We start from the raw sequence: 20,820 nt of genomic DNA, 5'->3' as shown, positions 1-20,820 counted from the left end.
GATTATTTTTTCGATTAGTCGACTAATCGAAAACCAATGTAAAAAAAAAAAAAAATTATTATTTTTTTTTAACTACCTATCTTTGTGAAAGTGGCTTCTCAGCTCTGGTCCAGCTGAAGACAGAGCAGAGGAACAGATTGGACATTGAGCATGACCTCAGAGTTGCTTGTCTACCATCACCCCAGACTTTGAGACTCTTGTCAGGACCAAACAACAACATCATAACATGATGATCCCATAGCAAATTAAAATAATGACTCATGAAACATTTGAATTTGGATCTTGCAACTTTAAATGAAATGTATTTGAAATGTTGAAGTCAAGAACAATACAGTCAGTCAGTGCATTGAGTCAAGTGCGATCACTCATAACAACTTAACAAGATAAATAAATTAAATAATACAAAATTGGAAGTGTAGTGCACTGTACTTTAAGTTTAAATAACTAAAATAATAATAAGAAAAAAGAAATAACTAGCAGCAGCATCTGCCCCCAGCACCACGGCTGATGGGGCTGTAACTTGGTCCAGGACCAGGAGGGGAGGGTGACGTACACTACTGAGTACTGACGTCGTGGAACAGCTGTAGGGGGAGACGGGATGAGTCAGATCAGACAGACTTCTAGGTATTTTGTTTGCTGGGTGTGAGAGGAGTCCGTGTGTGTGTGTAATTGTGTATGTGTGTGTGTCTTACTCTGATCGCTGTGTGAGAGTGAGAGGAGTGTGTGTACTGTACTGTGTAATTTGTGTATGTGTGTGTCTTACTCTGATCGCTGTGTGTGAGTGAGAGGAGTGCGTGTGTAACTGTGTAATGTATTGTGTGTCTGTCTGTCTGATGATCATCATCTCCTGCAGGGGAACACAGTACACCAATTTCTTTAAATTGCAGTGAGTGCGAGCATATCGACAAGCTCTGTACTTTAAATAACTACTAAAATAATAATATTAAAAAAAGAAATAACTAGCAGCAGCATCTGCCCCCAGCACCACGGCTGATGGGGCTGTAACTTGGTCCAGGACCAGGAGAGGAGGGTGACGTACTACTGACGTCGTGGAACAGCTGTAGGGGGAGAGGGGGATGACATGAGTCAGATCAGACAGACTTCCAGGTCTTTTGTTTGCTGTGTGTGAGAGGAGTCTGTGTGTGTGTATGTGTGTGACAGACAGTGGTGGTATTGGTGGTGTATGTTAGTAGTGGTGGTGGTATTGGTGGAGTTAGTAGTGGTGGTATTGGTGGTGTTAGTAGTGGTGGTGGTGTTAGTAGTGGTGGTGGTGTTAGTAGTAGTGGTGGTGTTAGTACTAGTGGTGGTGTTAGTAGTGGTGGTGTTAGTAGTGGTGGTGGTGTTAGTAGTGGTGGTGGTGTTAGTAGTGGTGGTGTTAGTAGTGGTGGTGTTAGTAGTGGTGGTGGTGTTAGTAGTGGTGGTATTGGTGGTGTTAGTAGTGGTGGTGTTAGTAGTGGTGGTGGTGTTAGTAGTGGTGGTATTGGTGGTGGTGTTAGTACGTGTCTTACTCTGATCGCTGTGTGTGAGTGAGAGGAGTGTGTATGTGTGATGTCCAATGTGTGTGTGTCTTACTCTGATCACTGAGTGAGAGGAGTGCGTGTGTGTAATTATAATGTATTGTGTGTGTCTGTCTGATCATCATCATCTCCTGCAGGGGAAAACACAGTACACACCATTTACAATTTCTTTAAATTGCAGTGCAGGAACGTGAGCATATCGACATGCTCTGGAGTGAGGCTGGCCCGCTTCTTTGAGGCGATGTTCCCAGCTGCTGAGAAGAGACGCTCAGAGGGAGTGGAAGTAACTGGAATGCACAAGTATGACTTGGCTTGTGATGCAAGGGTTGGGTACTTTGCCTCATTCAACTTCCACCAAGACAGGGGATTTTCTGTCTTTGAGATGGGCTGCTCTCCGAAGTACATCAGCACTTCGTTAATGATCGCTTGTGTGCGTGCATCCTGATCATTGCTCTGTGTCACTGTCTGTTGACTCACTTCCAAGCAGTGAATCGAGAGCTGAAACAGACCTAGTTGTCTCAGCTGAGGCTGTGGCATAATTGTCATTAATGTCAAGTTGAACAACAGCTTCTTCATTCCTACTCCTAGTGGACTGTAGGACCAGAGCTTGTAATCTATTCTGAACAGTGAACCTCTCCTCTGGTGTCAGGAATTTTAGTTTTCGGAATCGTGGGTCTAGTGCAGATGCAATGATCGTTTTGCTTGGGTCATCATCTTTGATGGCAAGCTCTGTTGACCAGCGTGTAGTGGTCGCCACTGAAGCAGCCGCCTGGAAGGCCTGCACAGGAGCTGTATCATAGGCAGTGTGGGTGGACTTCAGAAGCCCTCTGACTAGAGGAGGCAGGGCGGAGACGGTCACATAGTTTTCACCACTCAGGTAGACAGTGGCACATTCAAAAGCTTGGAGAGCTTTGGCCAGTTCATCTAGCAGGGTCCACTGCTCAGGCTTGAGGTCCAGGTATTGTTTCCCTCTCTGTGTTACTGCCGGGTCAGACAGAGTCGCAGTCAGTGGCCATCTCTGTTCCAGCAGGCGAGTCACCATGTAATAGGTGCTGTTCCACCTGGTAGAGACATCTTGGATAAGTTTGTGTTCCCGGGGTGCCCATCTGTTTCTGCTTTATTTTCAGCTTGCTTGAAGCCAGTTCACTCCTTTTAAAGTGCTCGACGAGACACCTCGCTGCTCCTAGTGCTTTACTAATCAGAGGCTGTTTCAGTGCATGATTGATCACCAACTGTAATGTGTGGCCTGCGCAGCAGATGGACACCCATCCATGTTTTTTCTCCAAGATGCCAGCAGCCAGCAGGACATTGGCGCCATTGTCATGAACAACCGCCACAAGCTTGCTTGGAGGGATCTCAAACCTTTCCACAGCCTGCTCAATCCATGTAGCAATGTTGGTCCCAGTGTGCCGTTCTTCGAGTGGCATGGTTGTGAGGCAGAAGCTATTGAGCTTCCAGTCATCACTTATAAAGTGACAGGTGATGCCAAGATATGCCTCTGTCGCAACACTGGTCCAGGCATCAGTTGTCAGGGCAATCTTGTTCTTGTTTGCTTTAAGAGCAATTTTAACCTTAGCAAAAGTATCTTCATACTTTCTCTCCATGAGCTTTGTAAAATGAGTTCTGGAAGGTAAGGTGTAACCTGAATGGAATGTGGTGACCATCTGCTTAAAGCCCTCATCTTCAACCATCGATAATGGTCTCATGTCTTTAACAAGCATGGTGAGGATGCTCTCTGTGAAGACTCCAGCCATTTGAGGGGTGCATGAGCCTCTCTTCAGGACAAACTCATCCACACGTGTTTGCTTTGCCCTACAATAGAAAAAGAACAAAAAAAACAGAAAGCTGTATTAATTATCATCAGAATTTGTAGGCTATAGTATCAGACTATCAGTTTATTTTTATTAATTATAGTCAGCCTTATATATACCTAGGCTAGAATTAATAATATTGAGATGCAATATCTATGTTTTCCCACTAGAGGGAGTTATCGCTTAAGGGATATTATTTTGTGGACTACAGACAGAGTGACTACAGATATATACGTGAGGTATTTCCGTATCCGGTTGGTCGGCATAACAAACGAAACTAAAAGTGAAGCAGCGCCAGCAACGCTGTAACCTCACCTGTACTAACTACTAAGCATGGCGCTGTTTAACGTTACTTACAACATACAGCAGCAGCGCAGCCTCTATAAGCCTCAGCAATAGAGTTCGCATAGCAAGCATTATATCCATATCCATGAGACGTTCTGTTTTCCAACGTAAAAAATACAATACTATGGCTAACTACTCTAGAACTTACCCATGTTCCGACGACGTCACCGTGGCTCCGGGGTGCTTTCGTTTTAGATGTTCGTGCATCGCCGTGGTGCTGCTGTGAAATGCCAATTCCACCTTGCATAATCGGCATTTAACAGTTTTCTTCGGTTTGTCATCTGTAAAGAATTCCCACACCTTTGATGCCCTCGGTCTTGCTTTTTTTAATTCATCTCCTCCGTCTTTCTCTCTCCCTTCCGCCATCTCATCTCCTCTGTCTTTCTCTCTCCCTTCCGCCATCGTTCATTCTTTCTTCTGCAGTGAAGTTCTTACCTGCAGGCTGCGCCGTTTTGTACCAGAATAATGCACTGCAGTCAGACAATGGAAACTATACTGCCCCCAGCAGTTCCTGTAGTGCATTGCAGTTACAAATGAACATTTGCGCATTGCAGTTACTTATTATTAATTGTTATTGTTATTGTTTTTAATGACTAATCGACGCAACAATATCTCGTCGATGATTTTTCGACGTCGATTATGTCGACTAATCGTTGCAGCCCTATTGTTCATTGTGTAGCAACGTTAAACTTTTTCATTTACATATTCATAGTAAAGTATGGTCTAATGTATAAGTATGTTTTCATCTCTTTCTGCAGCTTTCTCCAGAACGTGATCTATAGCCCCAAATGCATTATATTGATGATGCAATACAGTTTTATGGCAATCGGCGCGATATAAAAAATTCCAACTAGACGTACTTCTAGAAGTTACTACACGTCATCTGATGTTGACCGGATGGGCTAGGGGGCGTTTATAATTCCGTGGGCAGCGTTATACCAATCATCTAATGTGGGTCAAATGTTGATAATAGCAGTTAGTATCGAAGACGGTAATTTTACACGCTAAAACTCACCCCAGTCTCCGCGCGCCGTTGGGCGATCATCGTAGAGTAGAAATTTTACCATTATGGGATGTCGATTTACCCGGTCCATCTCCAGCTTGTATAATGGTATATACGTCCAAATCATGTTGTTTATCGAGTTATTGGCAATCGATCGCTATGTAGTGTGTCGAGATCGAGTCCCGGGACCTATAGCGAGTGCCCGGAAGTAATACGGCCGACCAGCACAACCTCTACTGCACTTCCTGTTAAGCGATTGCGCCGATCGGCCACCAGATGGCGCTCCTGAACCGCCAGAGAGCTCAGTGGGTCCTCCTGGTGGATCTCAGGCCAGCGGAGGGGAAATATGAATCCGATCCCAGATTTTTGAAATATTGATATTAAAGACGCTGTAAAGCGTCCTCGGCAACTTGAGCATGGCCGGGAATGACGCTTTTAAGCGTTTTCCGGCAGTCAAAGTGTTAAGTTGCAGGCAAGAAAGACGAGTCACAAAAAAAAAAAAAACGTTATATCGCCCAGCCCTAGTTCATTCCACCATTGTGGGGCAAGGACTGAGAATAGGCGACTTCTCTCGGAGCTCGGATAGGAGTAGGTCTGAGGCGGCCAGAAGATGCAGAGCGTAGGGGTCTTGATGGTGTGTAGTTAGAGACCATTGACCGGAGGTAGGCGGGAGCGGTTCCCTTTGCCGCACGGTATGCTAGGGCCTAAAATAATTTTATTTATTATTTCTTTACAATAAAGTTTCATAAAAATCTTAGTCAAACCTTTAGTATTATGGATATTAAACATGCTGGCAGAGTACATGCATCCATGTTGTCGTGGACATTTTAATTGAATAAATAAATTCCCTATCCATAGTCGCCGTGGGAAAAAACATTCAAAATTCCCTACCTACCCATGGCCTTAACTGACAACCAACAGGAACCAAAGAATATATTTTTTTATGCCTAGGTCGAGGCCGTTTAATATTTCAGAATTCTGTATTTTGCCTTTTACGCCCATTTTACCATCAGAAATAGTGTCTAATAAGTGGGAATGAATAAATGTCCACAATTTAATAAGATATAACAGTCCATTTAATGTTTTTAAGTGCTGCAACTAGAGCTGCCGCGATTACCGCATTACGCCCACCGCAAGAGTAGCCTGAATACCGCATCACAGCTGTTTTTTATAATAATAATTAGAGGTTGGCATAGATTCATTTTTTTAATCTAGATTAATCTATCTGCAATCCTTGATTTAATCTAGATTTAAAATGGCTCAAAAATATGTGTGTTCTACCCAAATAATGACCAGAAGTAAGTCCTTACTTTTTCTTTCCTCCTTATGTTTCTCAGGCCAGGTGGCCCATTACACCATGAGCCCATCTCCCGTTTCCAAAATGCATTACAGACTGTTTGAAAAAGCTGTTTTGCTATGATAATTGGTAATGCAATATCAAAATAATGTTCAATAAGATGTACTTGTGTTTAATAAGTTGTTTTATTCAGAAGTTAACACAAATAAATAATATTACCAGTACAGTACAGTATCTAGCACTCTCAGGAGCAAAACAGAAAGAATCATTTCAAACTTGAACTATGTGACATGGCTTGAATCAACTGCTCCAGTGGAGTTGCTCAGTGGCCAATGGTGTCAACTGTGGTTGTACTGGGCAGCTCCCAGGTGTGAATGGAACTGTGTGAATGTGAAGCAGGGCGTTCCTGAAAAAGAGCATCTGCTTTTTTTTTTTTTTTTTTTAGATTAATGCGTTAATTATATTATCGCGCGATACTAGTATAGCGTTAACGCAGCACGTTAACGCCGTTAACGGCCCAGCTCTAATAATAATAAAGTACCCTCCTCTCGTTGGGCTTGCGGCTCTGCAGATATACCCTACTCCTCTATCGAGGTTCCAAGCGACCCTATTGGGTACCAGAAAAGTCACGTGAAACATTGCTGACCACTGATTGGTCAGAAGAGAGACGCGTCACACGTTGGAGCGTCCTGCAGTGTGTTACCACCAATCGGCAAGCGTGTATTAGTTTTTTACGTCCTGAATGTCAGCCATTGATCAGAGCTCATCACAACACGGTTAATAACGTTAGCTTTAGCTCCCCGCCGGAGTGGACTACCATCGCTCCTCAGGAGTACTAAACGAGACATAATGATTTTACTGTCTGCAACGAATGTTATAATAAAAGCCCTTCGTTCTATACACTTGTCTGATTGAAAACTTTATTAACAGACCGCAGAATGGGACAACTCAGCACGCTCTGAGCAAAGAAAGGAACTGAGATATGAATTGAGTATTGCTTGCCTTGCTATGGTCCGGTAAATACGCTGATGTTATTGAACGTGTAACTATATAACGTTAATGCCACAAAAAGAATGCCTTTATTATAAAGTAGTAATTTTATAATAATAATAATAAGAAAGGGTCGGGGGGGTAACCACCCCTGCCCGCGACACCGAGTGAACGGCGCACGACCAGAGGGGAAACTTCTAATCCGTGTTTCACTTTCAATAACGAATGCGTGCTTGCCGAATCCCAAACAATATTCATGCTGCAAAGTCATCCTCTAAAGATAGACATTTAGACTAGAGGCAGGCTATATGCTATAAAGAGTAGACTACTACTACTACTACTACTAAAAAAAAAAAAATGCATTAAAACTTTTTTTTAAATGTTTTGTGTGTGTGCGTGCGGTAATAACCGCGGTGGTAGGAAATATTTCACAAATTTGTGCGGTAAGGAAAACAACAATACCGCAGCAGCTCTAGCTGCAACTCAGAAATACAGTTCAATTTTACACAATATGCTTCAAATAATATTGTGACAAAATAAAAATACACATTTCAAGTGTAAACAAGATACAGCTAGCTACTTTTATCACTGTCAGTAGCCTAGCTATATCTATTCTATTGTGATGGAATATAGTAATGCATAATTTATGCACCTTTAGTTTATTTCATTTATAAAGGACAGTGTGTAGGCCTACTGACAATAATTTGCAAATAGATGGATGCACCAGATTTAGCAAGAAGCTGTAGTGTCAGTGATTAGCCTCGCCCTCTAGCTGTATCTATTGTGATCACCAGAGATCATCGGTAGAGAGCTGGTGTGTTTTGGGAAGCACAGTCCTTGTTCCCGACATGGCTTTTGAAGTGATCTTCGCACGTGTTTTTGCGGGTCCAGTCCCCACGGTATGTTGACAGAATTTGCAAAACACCTTATCGACTGAAGCATATAAGTCATAGGATACTGCTCTGCTCTGAATTTAGGGCTTATTGCTTGGTCACCGCTGTGTTGTGTGTAACACGCAGCGGTCCCCGCCTCCCCGGTCATGTTTGCTTTGCAACAAACGTTCCACCCAAAAACGGAATTTCAGTCCAGATTAGGCCAAATTCTGCAATATTCCACGTTTTGCAGTTGATTCCATTTTTATTGGTAAATTCCGTGATTCCGTCCACGATTCCGTGAACGCGGATTTCATATGGCTCTAGTCGAGGGCCTTGAAGCGGATTCGTGCCGCAATGGGGAGCCAGTGCAGGTCCCTAAGAAGTGGGGTGACATGGGCCGACTTCGGTAGGTTTGAGATGAGGCGGGCCTCTGCGTTCTGAATGAGTTGAAGAGGCTTGGTGGCAGTGGCCAGGAGGCCAGCAAGCGGTGCGTTGCAGTAGTCGAGGCGGGAGATGACTGTTGATTGGACGAGGAGTTGGGTGGCTTCTTTTGTCAGGAAGGGGCGGATCCTTCTGACGTTGCTCAGGAGGAATCTGCAGGTTCTGGTTGTCGCTGCGATGTGAGCAGAGAAGTTCAACTGGTTGTCGAGGACGACACCAAGGTTCTTGGCGGTCGGGGACGCGGTCACAGCTAGGGGTGCACCGATATATCGGTCGGGTATCGGTATCGGCCGATAAGCTCAAATTTGCCGATGGCAGTGGCCGATAAATATCCGTCAATTTGTGTCGTGTCAATCTGGTCCACACGTTCAAACTTTTAAACAAGTTTCAGTCAAGCGACCTGCACAACCCCGCCCCCACACACACACACGCTACTGCATCAAAGTTACTTATGATTAACAAAGGCATTCGTTTTGTGGCATTAACGTTATAGTTACACGTTCAATAACATCAGCATATTTACCCGACCATATAGCATTGTTGTTGGTCATTCATATCTCAGTTCCTTCCTTTGCTCAGAGCCCGTACTGAATTGTACCCATTCTGCAATCTGTTAATAAAGTTTTCAATCAGACAAATGTATAGAAAAGCTTTTATTATAACATTCGTTGCAGTAAAATCATCATGCCTCGCTTGGTACTCTTGCGGAGCGCTGGTAGTCTACTCGTGGCCGGCGGGGAGCTAACGTTATTAGCTACGTTATGTTTGTTATTGATTCTCTCGTGTAAATCAATGGCGGACTTCCCGGAAGTAAAAAACAAATAAGCGCTTGCCGATTGGTGGTAAGAACAGCAGAGGCGGGTGCAAGCGGTGTGACGTAATTGGCAGAATCGACTGTCAATCAAAATTGTTCTGTTGCAGTCTACCTGCATTGCTTTGGTTGAGATAGATAGTGCTCTCTTATTAAAACTCATAAACAAATCTTGAGCAAGACAAGTTAGTCTGTTAGGTTATGAAAGCCAGTGAGTATTGTATGACTTACTTGAAGTAAGTAAAGAGGCCTATGTTCATATCGGTGAGCACAATTTGTAACACAAAAAGAGAGACGTGTAGCCTATTTTATTTAATATTTTATTTATTCATTTTATTATTATTTCATTTGTTGCCATGCCTAAAATAATAGTCTAGCATAGGGCTAAAACATTTTCATAAACAATAATATAATCTTTTGTTATATCGTTATAATAAAAGCTTTTCTATACATTTGTCTGATTGATTGATTGAACACTTTATTAACAGATTGCAGAATGGGTACAATACAGTACAGCTCAATACAACAACAGTGGACTGGAGGATAAAGACCAGAAAAAGACTTTGGGCTTTTTTACATAAGGGTCCTCGATTTTCAATTAATCAAAACATTTAGAGACATACAAATATACAGTAGTTTCATAAAAAAAAAAAATTATAAATAATTTTTTGGCCACAAGTATCGGTATCGGCCGATTGTGTTAGTTGAACTATCGTATCGGCGGCACATTTTCATATGGGTGCATCCCTAGTCACAGCTGCATTCTCCACTGTGATGGAAAGGTGGGTCAGGGGGGAGGATTTGGCCGCAGGTGGAGCAGTTCTGTTTTGCTTCTAGTTTGAGGTGGTTGGTCGTCATCCAGGCGGAGATGTCAGACAGACGGGCCGAGATCCGCTCGGAGACGTGGATATCTGAGGGAGGGAAGGAGAGGAAGAGTTGAGTTTCATCGGCATAACAATGATACGAGAAGCCATGAGACGTGATAATGTTACCCAGTGATTTAGTGTAGAGGGAGAAGAGAAGGGGTCCTAGGACTAAGCCCTGGGGGACACCCGTCCGCAGGGGGCGGGTGGCCGACAGGATCCCTCTCCATGACACTTGGTAGGAGCGATCATTGAGGTATGATGTCAGCCATGTCAGCGCAGAGCCAACCACTCCCATTCCTGCGAGGGCCGCGAGGAGGATCTGATGATTGAGTGTGTCGAAGGCTGCAGATAGATCTAGGATAATCAGGACAGAGGAGAGGCCCTTCGCTTTTGCTAAGTGAAGTGCCTCTGTGACCGCAATGAGGGCCGTTTCTGTGGAGTGACTAGTCCTGAAGCCAGACTGATTATGGTCTAGGAGGTCATTCTGTAAGAGATAAGCAGTAAGTTGGTTGGATACAGCACGTTCAAGTGTTTTAGAAAGGAAGGAGAGAAGAGAGACAGGACGATAGTTGCCTATGACGGTGGGGTTCAGGTTGTTTTTTATGAGCAGCGTGACTCTGGCTTGTTTTAGGGAGGTGGGGACCACCCCCGAGGTGAGTGAGGAGTTGATGGTTGCCGTTAGGAATGGGAGGATGTCCGGTGCTATGGTCTGGAGGAGTGCGGAGGGTAACTGATCCAGCTGGCATGTAGTCGGACGGTTCGACGTTACCAGTGTCAGGGTCTCGCTTTGTGGTCCGAACTTTCCATGAATCAGCGGTAAGATCATTGGGAAGGACCAGGAGCCACTCAGCAGCATCCACAAGAAACGGACAGTAAAGAAGGCCTCCTAAATAGTTGAGGACAACACACACCCTTCACACCCATTACAAACTAATGCCCTCAGGCCGTCGATACAGAGCTTCATCACTGAACAAAAGGGGCTTAGGTAGCTTCGTGCCAACCTCCATCAGACTGCTGAACACCTAGGTCTGGTGGAGGCCGGACTGCCCCCCCCCCCCCAAGGACTTTTGGACTACTTAAAATTAGGGGTGCACGATATAGATTTTTTTGACCCCGATTTCGATACCGATAACTTTCTGCTCCTCAAGGTCGATACCGATAACCGATAATATATATATTTATTGTATTATAAAAAAATCTTTTTAATGTATATTCCTGTAGTTTTGACCTAACCAGATTTATCATGACATGAGCGTTACTACTATGAACAAAACAAAGCCAAGAGAACAGTTTTGACTCTTCAAATAAAGTGACTATTTATTTTTCCAAATAATATATATATATTAGGGCTGGGCGATAAAACGATAACGATAACTATCGCGATAAATTATTTCCTCGAAATAAACATGAAACGTGGTCGCAAAGTTTTGATATATCGATTTTCCAAGCTTGGATATGAGCACACGCACTAACAACCAATCAGTGAAGGAGATGGCCGACAGCGGAAGGAGACCTCTGGGTAGAGAGGTAGGACTCAAGTAGTAAACAAGGCTGGCTAGGATAATTAGCTTGCACGGCGCTATTTTATAGTTTGTGCCGAGTGGGTGTGTGGCGTGAATTCTGATGCCACGGTTAGAGTAGTGTGGGGTATACGGTGGACGTTGTTGCAATGTATTGGGGCGGAACGGAGTATTTTAGGGTCATATTTAGTACATAGTCATGGGATACACTGCTCGCTCTGGCTAACTGCTAACGTGCGCGGACTGATGACGACATCAACTCGAGACATTCGCAGCAGCAAAACAAGTCTATTAATAGCCCGTCCATCGGCGCCGGGCATAAGAAGTTAATTAAACTTGACAGACATTATATCGACGATAATTATCGATATCGAGTTATATGAAAAGAATGTTATAATTTTATTGCGATAACGTTTTTGGCCATATCGCCCAGCCCTAATATATATTATTATATATTATCGGAGCTATCAATAATGTTATCGGCTTTATCGGGATGACGTCATAATTGCTGATATCGGCCCGATAATTATCGTGCATCCCTACTTAAAATGTATTATATATTATCGGAGCTAGAATAGAATAGAATAGAAATACGTTTATTTATCCCGTAGGGAATTTGACACTGCAAATCGCTCAACATTTAAACATTTAGACAGGACGGGTCACAAATTAGAATAATAACACAAATCAAATCAAGTTGCCTAGGATAAGAGTAGAGTAAAATAGGATAAAATGAAATGAAATAAAATATACAGAAATAAATACAGTAAGAATATACTGAGCATGGGGTAAACAATTTGGTCAATATAATTATAATTTAAATCTAACTAAATGAAATATGAAATATATATTCACAGTGTCACAATGTGCAGTATGCTTCAGGTAGTGTATTGTCCTCCTTGGGTTCCAATAAGTCCTAGATCTATGTCTGGCAGCCGTCGCTGCCCCCTGTTGTGGAGCCTGGAGGCCGCTAGTCGCGGCCTCCTGCCCCTATTGAGCTGCCGCTCTGTGCTCAGTGATACAGTGAGGCACAGTGATGCATTATATAGTTTGATGGCTGTTGGAATGAAGGACTTCCTGTGCCGTTCAGTGCTGATTTGGGTAGTGTGAGCCTAGCACTGAACATGCTCCTCCTGTCAGCCAAGTCTGTGTATAGTGGGTGGGTGGGGTTTTCCCTGATGGCCTGGACCTTGGCGAGGCTCCTCCTCTCCGCTACCCTCGCTAGAGAGTCCAGCTCCACCCCAACCACGCTGCTGGCCTTCCTGACCAGCTTATCCAGCCTGGTTGTGTCCACTGCTCTCAGTCCGCTGCCCCAGCAGGTCACAGCGTATCAATAATATTATCAGGTTTATCTGGATGACGTCATAATTGCTGATATCAGCCCGATAATTATCATGCATCCCTACTTAAAATAGACTCCCCCTTCCACCTGATGGACATATATCACCTGTACTACTATTATTTATTTACACATAGAACTGCTCCACATGGATTTTAATATATGCTTTAAGTAGGGCTGGGCGATATGACCAAAAACGTTATTGCGATAAAATTATAAAATTATTTTCATATAATTCGATATCGATAATTATCGTCGATATAATGTCTGTCAAGTTTAATTAAAGGGGAACTATTTTACTATTTCTTTCACTATTTGGGCACTTTTACACAATTCCTGTGAGTCTATGGAACACCTCTGTAATATATATATTTTTTTTATTCATTGTTTTGTATTTCTAATCAAGTCCTCAAAAACAGCATTTTTCTACCTCAAGATCTCGAGCTGTTTTGAGCCTGGGCTCCTAAACCACTGCGCAGCATCGTCGTCGCCTGAACATTAACATGCAGCAGTGACTATATGACATCACATATAGGCACATTTTCAAACAACTCAGTTCAGTGAGGGTGAATATTGTGAGAGGAGAATTGGAAGAATGCGCCAATATGAGAATTTTGAGACATAGATCATATTAATATAAGTTCACATAGCTAGGAAACAATGCTAAACACTCAAAAAGGCCATTTATAAGATAGTTCCCCTTTAACTTCTAATATGCTTATGCTGCGAATGTCTCAAGTCGAGTTGATGTCGTCATCAGTCCTCGTACGTTAGCAGTTAGCCGACAAGCGGAGTATCTCATGACAATAAATATGACACTAAAATACTCTCTTCCGCCACAATATATTGAAACGACGTCCACTCCCACACTACTATAAACGTGGCCTCAGAATTCAAAACACACACATACTCGGCACGTAAATATATAAAACAGTGCCGTGCAAGCTAGTTAACCTAGCCAGCCTGTTGCTTCTACGCGGTGTATTCCATGACAATGTGCTAAATATCACACTAAAATACTCTCTTCCGCCACAATATATTGAAACGACTTCCACTGTATACCCCCACTACTATAAACGTGGCCTCAGAATTCACCACACACACATACTCGGCACGTAAATATATAAAACAACGCCGTGCAAGCTAATTAGCCTAGCAAGCCTTGTTGTTGACCGCTCTGGGTCTCCTTCCGGGTCTCCGTCGCTCTCGGCCATCTCCTTCACTGATTGGTTGTTAGCTGTTGTGCGTAGCACGTCATCACGTAAGGTTGGTTGTTGTTAGTGAGTGTGCTGAGCCGAGGCTGAACGGAGCCAAGCTTGGAAAATCGATATATCGAAACTTTGCGACCACGTTTCATGTTTATTTCGAGGAAATAATTTATCGCGATCGTTATCGTTTATCGCCCAGCCCTAGCTTTAAGTACTGTAGTTTTAATGTAGTTGGTGTTTTTTTTATATGGTGGTCTTTTTACTGTTTTAACGAAGCTTGTGTTTTTATAGTAGTGAGCAGCGTTTCCGTTAGAACATATTCGTGCCGGTCTGGATGTCCTGCAAGATTTCTATCCCCGGACATATTCGAGAAATGCCGGTCAGCCTGGTTTTCCTTTTTACCGGCTGAATGCCACCATCGGCGCCAATGTTAACGTTAATATCGCCTAATCTATGTTTTAAATTATGGCTAATTGTGCTAATATGTGTCTAATCTGCCCATCGCATTATCAAAGACTATTTTCCAGTCGGTGCTGTCAAGGCTGTTTATCGCGTCGTTGCCGTTTCAGAGCAGTTAGAAAAGCCCCCGTTTTCAGATAAAAAACAGCTCTTTCTGGAGCATTCTATGAAAATAGTCTTTTAGTGGAATATTCCACAACGTTGATATTCGTCGGCCTTTTTATGAATCGTTTTCAAATAAACGCTAGATGATCAATATTATACGTGCACGCAAGCACATTACGGCCGCGCGCGGATAATCGCCCTGTTGATTTCCTCTCGGACTTTTAGTGAAACCGAAACAAGAAGACATTTCACAAAACAGCTTATAACTTCATCAAACTTACTCTGATTATCCTAACACTGATAACATAGAGTCCTTACCTGACATCAGATGGTATCCAACTGGTATATTCCAATTCCTGATCACCATTCGAAAAAATCGATACGTGTATGGATCCAACGCGATACTGTAGAACCTCATGATCAGCGGGGATCTGAGGTTCCAGAATGAACTGTGTCACTGGTAACCCTGGCTGGATCAGTGAACTGGAAAATGTGGATATAATGTCGCACCTCAGCCAGGAGAATTAAACTTTCCACTCGGGCCTGAACGCTCGACATTTCTGTTTCTGTTTTCTTTCACCACGGCATCAGCGGTCTCTGTGGTGGGCAGACAGACAGGCTCAAAAAAAGAAAGAAAAAAAGATTCACATCCGAGCGGCGCCATCCGCGCTTTATCAGCGTGAAGCAACATGTAATGATTGTTTTGTTCATCGCATAGGCTATTTAATTTGAGCCTATTTTAATACAATTCAAATAATAAAATTGTGCTTAGAGAAATTATTTTCACCGGACATTATGACCGGAGATATTTAAATATTCGGACTTCAACATATTTTGCCGGTCAAAAACCGGTAATTACCGGCTAACGGAAACGCTGGTAGTGAGTGTATGTATTGTGACTGTATGTTTGTATTTTAACCACTGCACAAATGAAGTTCCGAAAGGAAAATAAAGTAAGTTGAAGTTGAATCTGTCAGTGCCGAGTCCGACCTCATCTTAAATAACAAAGGCATTGCTTGTTGTAGTTGACAAAGAGAGCAGGGCTCTACAGTGCGACCATATTGCTCGCATATGCCCCTAAAAATATGTGTGCGAACCTGCAAAATCAAGTACTCACACGGCGTGCGAGTGGGGCCGGCGAGTGCAGAGTACAGCCTCATTTGTCCTTTTTTTTCTCCGCTACGAGAATCGTTAAACTACAAGTCCCACAGTTCACAGCCGCATAAACGTTCCAATCACAGTAGAGTTTCCTGTGGTCACGTGACTGGAAACTGAAAGTAACGATCAGCGTCACTGTCTGAGTCAGACAATACAGCCATGTCGAAGCCCATTCACTTTTATTTTGCGAGAAAGATACCGGAGAATGAGAAGTCAGGCGAGCCAGCTCATGTTACAGAGGTGATGGTTAACGTTAACGTTAACCAAGATACTGACGCTAGCCAGCATGCTAGCGAAGTTGGCCAAGCTAGCAAGGCTACACCCACTGTAGCACCCAATGTAGCCACTGTAGCTAGCGAAGCTACACCCACTGGAGCCGGAGGGAAGACATACAAATTTAACGTGAATTGGCTAAACATTTTCCCATGGCTAGAGTTAGAAAACAATGTCATGTTTTGTAAATATTGCAAAGTAGGATCGATGCATTGCGATGCATTGTTACACCCCTACAACTGGCCCACTGTGTATGTGTGTACAGCTAACTTGGCTAGCGTTATCAACCGCAGAGGTGGGCAATGGGTCCAGCTGCAGCGCCAGACGGCCAGAGTGCAAGCAGTGTGACGTCGTAATTGGCAGAATCGACTGTCAATCAATGGTCTACCTGACACGCAAACTCATAAACAATGTTTCTGTACTGGAGGTGTACAGTATTTCAATAGGCAACCCTGAAAGGATTATTTTTCTAGAAGAGCAACACTAGCTCCCCCCTCTACTGATGGCCCTGGTTGTAAAGCCAGTGTCTCCTTTTTGTTCAATGTCACTGCCTTTCTTATTAGGCCTAGTTGTTGGCTACAACTTTGCCACAGTAGGCATTAATCACTTAATTAATAGTTCAAATGTCTGTGTCCCATTCCCGTTTGCACACAGTGGGCCAGTGACTTTGGTGGTATGTGCTATTGCACAGATGTGTCCCGTTCCCGTTTGCACGCACAGTACAAATATACATACATAAAAAAAAAAAAAAAAAAAAATGAAATATTTTCACTGTGCTCCTAAATATTTTTGGGTGCTCCTAAATTTCTTTGTGTGCTCCTAAATTTTTTCATTTAGGAGCACCTGTGCCCCTAGTGAAAAAGGTTAGCGTAGAGCCCTGGAGAGGCAGAGTTAATGAGGCGTATGACGTTCGTTGCATTGTATCTGGCATTGCAAGATACATTTTTTTTTATTTTCTTTTTATATATATTTGAATTTTATTTTCCCATTCGAATCCCATGCCCACCGAACGAGGCTTCGAAGTATTTAAGACAGGCCTAAACTCATTTAAATCTTAAATTTTTAATTCAAAAGATGTAATAATTAATTTTTTTTTTTTGTTTTTTCAGCAATTCTTTGTCGTTGCCGCCATCTTTAGTGTTACAGCCCCTCACACTCCAGTTCTCAGGCTGCAGCTGGTTTGAAAGTAAACAGGCTTCTCTGCTGGCTGTGGCTCCAGGGGAGTTTTGACACCACAACATCAGTAAGTACAATTATTTATTTGATTGTTTCCATGTCTCTTATTTTCTGTCTAAATATGCTTTCTAATATTTTGAATCTGTTGTTTATTTCTCTTCAATATATGTAAGATAAGATAATCCTTTATTGATCCCCTAGGGGAAATTCAGGTGTCAGAGCAGCATAGATTCACAGTACAGTACAATATAGTAATATAAAATATAATAATAATAATAAAGTACTATAAAAAGTAATAAATAAAGTACTATAAAATATAAAATAGTAATATAAAGGTACAAACACAAGATAGACCAGTGTTATGAGTCTCTAGCGTGAGTCTTAGGCTGAACGTGCTCTTCATTCTGGGCCGCTCCTCGTAGAGGGGGTGAGAGGGGTTCTCCAAGATGGCTTCTAGCTTTTTCCTCATCCTCCTGTCAGCCACCACCTCTAGGTTATCCAGCTCACCACCCACTACTGAGCTAGCCTTCTTCACCAGCTTGTTCAGCTTGCTGGAGTCCCTCGAGTTGATGTTGCCCCCCCAGCACACCACAGCAAAAAAGAGGACGCTGGCTACAACCGACTGGTAGAACGATGGCAGCAGTCGGCTGCACACGTCGAACGACCTGAGCCTTCCCAGGAAGAACGGCCTACTCTGTCCCTTCCTGTAGAGGGCCTCAGTGTTGTCCGACCAGTCCAGATTCTTGTTCATGTGAACTCCAAGAAACTTCGGACCTGGTCATTAGTGATAATCAGCGGGGGAGGGGGGGTGCGCCTGTCATCGCTGGTGGCGGTGGTGGGGTGGTGCGCCTGTCATCGCTAGTGGGGGTTGGGGGGTGGGGCACACTGGTGCGGATGGGTGGGGGGGGTTTGTCAGGTAAAATCGGTTGAAAAACCGGTTCAGCTCATTTGCACGTTCAAGGGGCCCCTCCACGGCCGTGCTCTGTTGTCGGAAGCCTGTTATTTTCCTGCCCCCTCCCCACACCTCTCTAGTGTTGTTTGCCTGTAGTTGGCCCTCCAGCTTGTCCTTATTGATGTGCTTGGCGGCTCTGAGTTCTTTTTTGAGCTCCTTCTGTACAATCTTGGCCCCCTCAGTGTCCCCAGCCATGAAGGCTCTCTTCTTCCTGTTCAGGAGGTATTTGATGTCCCTATTGATCCAGGGTTTGTTATTAGGAAAGCAGCGTACCTTCTTAGTGGGTACGATGCTCTCCTCACAGAACCTGATATAATCAGTTCTACATTCGGTGAGTCCATTGATGTCCTCACCGTGGGTCCGTTGGAACAGGTCAGTCTGTGGAGCTGAAGCCCTCCCTTAGCTCTTCCTCAACATCCTCCGACCACTGTGGGACAAGCCTAGTTGTTGCTGGCTGTCGTTTGATCACAGGCTTATATATTGGATCAAGTCTGACCAGGTTGTGATCTGAGCTGCCAAGCGGGGGGAGGGCAGTGTGGCTGTATGCTTCCTTGATATTTGCATACAGTAAGTCCAGGGTCTTGTTGTCTCTTGATTTGCAAGTGACATACTGCGTGAAATTGGTCAGGGATCTGGATATCCTGACATGGTTGAAGTCTCCGTTTATAATGATGAATGCCTCGGGGTGTTTTGTCTGTAACCCCGCGACAGTGGAGTGGATGACGTCACACGCCTGCGCCGCCGCTGCACTGGGTGGGATGTAAGCGGTGACTGCGATAACGTGTGAAGATTCCCTTGGTAGGTAATAGGGTCTCATGCTCAGGGCCAACAGCTCAATGTCCGGAGAACATATACGTTCTTTAACCGTGATATGACCGGGGTTACACCGCTCTGTTTATTCCTGTCAGCTCGCATCACGGTGAACCCTGTTGTTCCACGCTGCTGTCCGGGATGTTGTCGTTCAGCCAGCACTCCGTGAAGCACAATAAACTAGCTTCTCTGTATTCCTGCTGGTTATTAACCAGGGCTGAGAGCTCATCTATTTAGTTGACCAGCGCCCGCACGTTACCCATAACAACGGAGGGCAGGTAAGGCTTGGATCTTCTCTTCTCCCTGGTCTTCCTCTCCTTTACGGTCACACCAGCTCTATTGCCCCGTCTGCGAATCCTCATTTCTTTAGGTAAATTCCTATGTGGCTCTATCCTTGAAACAGAGTAGCTCCTCTCTCGAATACACAACAGTGTTGCTGGCTCTGTTGTCGTTGGCAACAACAACAACAACAACAACAATATCGTTGGCGTCGTCTTGTTGTTCCATTTTCTGGCTAGACCTAACTTAAACTAACTCTTAGCTGTCTAACTTCATGGAAGTGTTTAGCCTAAACAAACCAAGTACTGTTACAAAATGTAATTGAGTGGGGATAAGGAAGGTGTTGCTATTTGATTTGATTTGATTTTATTTTATTAGGGATCCCCATTAGCTGGTGCGATAGCAACCAGCTAGTCTTCCTGGGGTCCACACACAAAAAAAACATACAAAAACAATCACTATTGCAAAAACAAAATTATTAAAAGTCAGTACACACAATGCATAATGAAACTACTGTAACAATTAAGATAGCTAAAATTACATTAGTGTAAAACAAACTAAAAATTACTTTACAGTGTTAAAAACAATTTTAAAACAATTTAAGATTATTTTTAAAAGTGAATCTACTGTAATGTTTCTCTCTATTCCAGATACAATTGTTCCCCAACAACAAATACAATAATGGCTGAGTCAAGGCCTCACTGCTGTGACCAATGTGAGAAGAGCTTCAGAGACTCTGGAGACTTAAAGACACACCAGCGTATTCATACAGGAGCGAAGCCCTACCACTGTGGGAAGAGCTTCAGTGAGTCTAGTAACTTAAAGACACACCAGCGTATTCATACAGGAGAGAAGCCGTACCACTGTGACCAGTGTGGGGAAGACTTCAGTCGCTCTGGACACTTAAAGAGACACCAGCGTATTCATACAGGAGAGAAGCCGTACCACTGTGACCAATGTGGGGAAGACTTCAGTCAGTCTGGACACTTAAAGACACACCAGCGTATTCATACAGGAGAGAAGCCCTACCACTGTGACCAGTGTGGGGAAGGCTTCAGTCGCTCTGGAACCTTAAAGGAACACCAGCGTATTCATACAGGAGAGAAGCCCTACCACTGTGACCAGTGTGGGAAGAGCTTCAGAGACTTTAGTAACTTAAAGAAACACCAGAACATTCATACAGGAGAGAAGATCTATCCCTGTGACAAGTGTGGGAAGAGCTTCAGTCGCTCTGGAACCTTAAAGGAACACCAGCGTATTCATACAGGAGAGAAGCCCTACCACTGTGACCAGTGTGGGAAGAGCTTCAGAGACTTTAGTAACTTAAAGAAACACCAGAACATTCATACAGGAGCGAAGTTCTATCCTTGTGACCAGTGTGGGAAGAGCTTTAAAGACTTTGGTAACTTAAAGAAACACCAGCGTATTCATACAGGAGAGAAGCCCTACCACTGTGACCAGTGTGGGAAGAGCTTCAGAGAGTCTGGACACTTAAAGAAACACCAGCGTATTCATACAGGAGAGAAGCCAATGTGACCAATGTGGGAAGAGCTTCAGTACATCTGGACACTTAAAGAGACACCAG

General features: G+C 43.6%; 1 long non-coding RNA gene across 1 annotated transcript in view; it reads left to right on the top strand.

Annotated features, from left to right (window-relative positions):
- LOC311239609 overlaps positions 1–20,223 on the top strand; it is a 41,995-nt gene extending 21,772 nt beyond the window's left edge. Inside the window, exons 2-3 of the long non-coding RNA XR_014620436.1 lie at positions 17,128–17,261; positions 19,886–20,223. This is a non-coding gene — a long non-coding RNA (uncharacterized lncRNA). The remainder of the gene's footprint in view (positions 1–17,127; positions 17,262–19,885) is intronic.
- Positions 20,224–20,820: the final 597 nt, after the last annotated feature.

Source organism: Notolepis coatsorum, assembly GCF_963971535.1.
Source record: "Notolepis coatsorum genome assembly, chromosome: 13".
NCBI lineage: Eukaryota > Metazoa > Chordata > Actinopteri > Aulopiformes > Paralepididae > Notolepis > Notolepis coatsorum.
The sequence above is the reverse complement of the archived record's forward strand: the minus strand, read 5'-3'. Positions and strand labels throughout refer to the sequence as shown.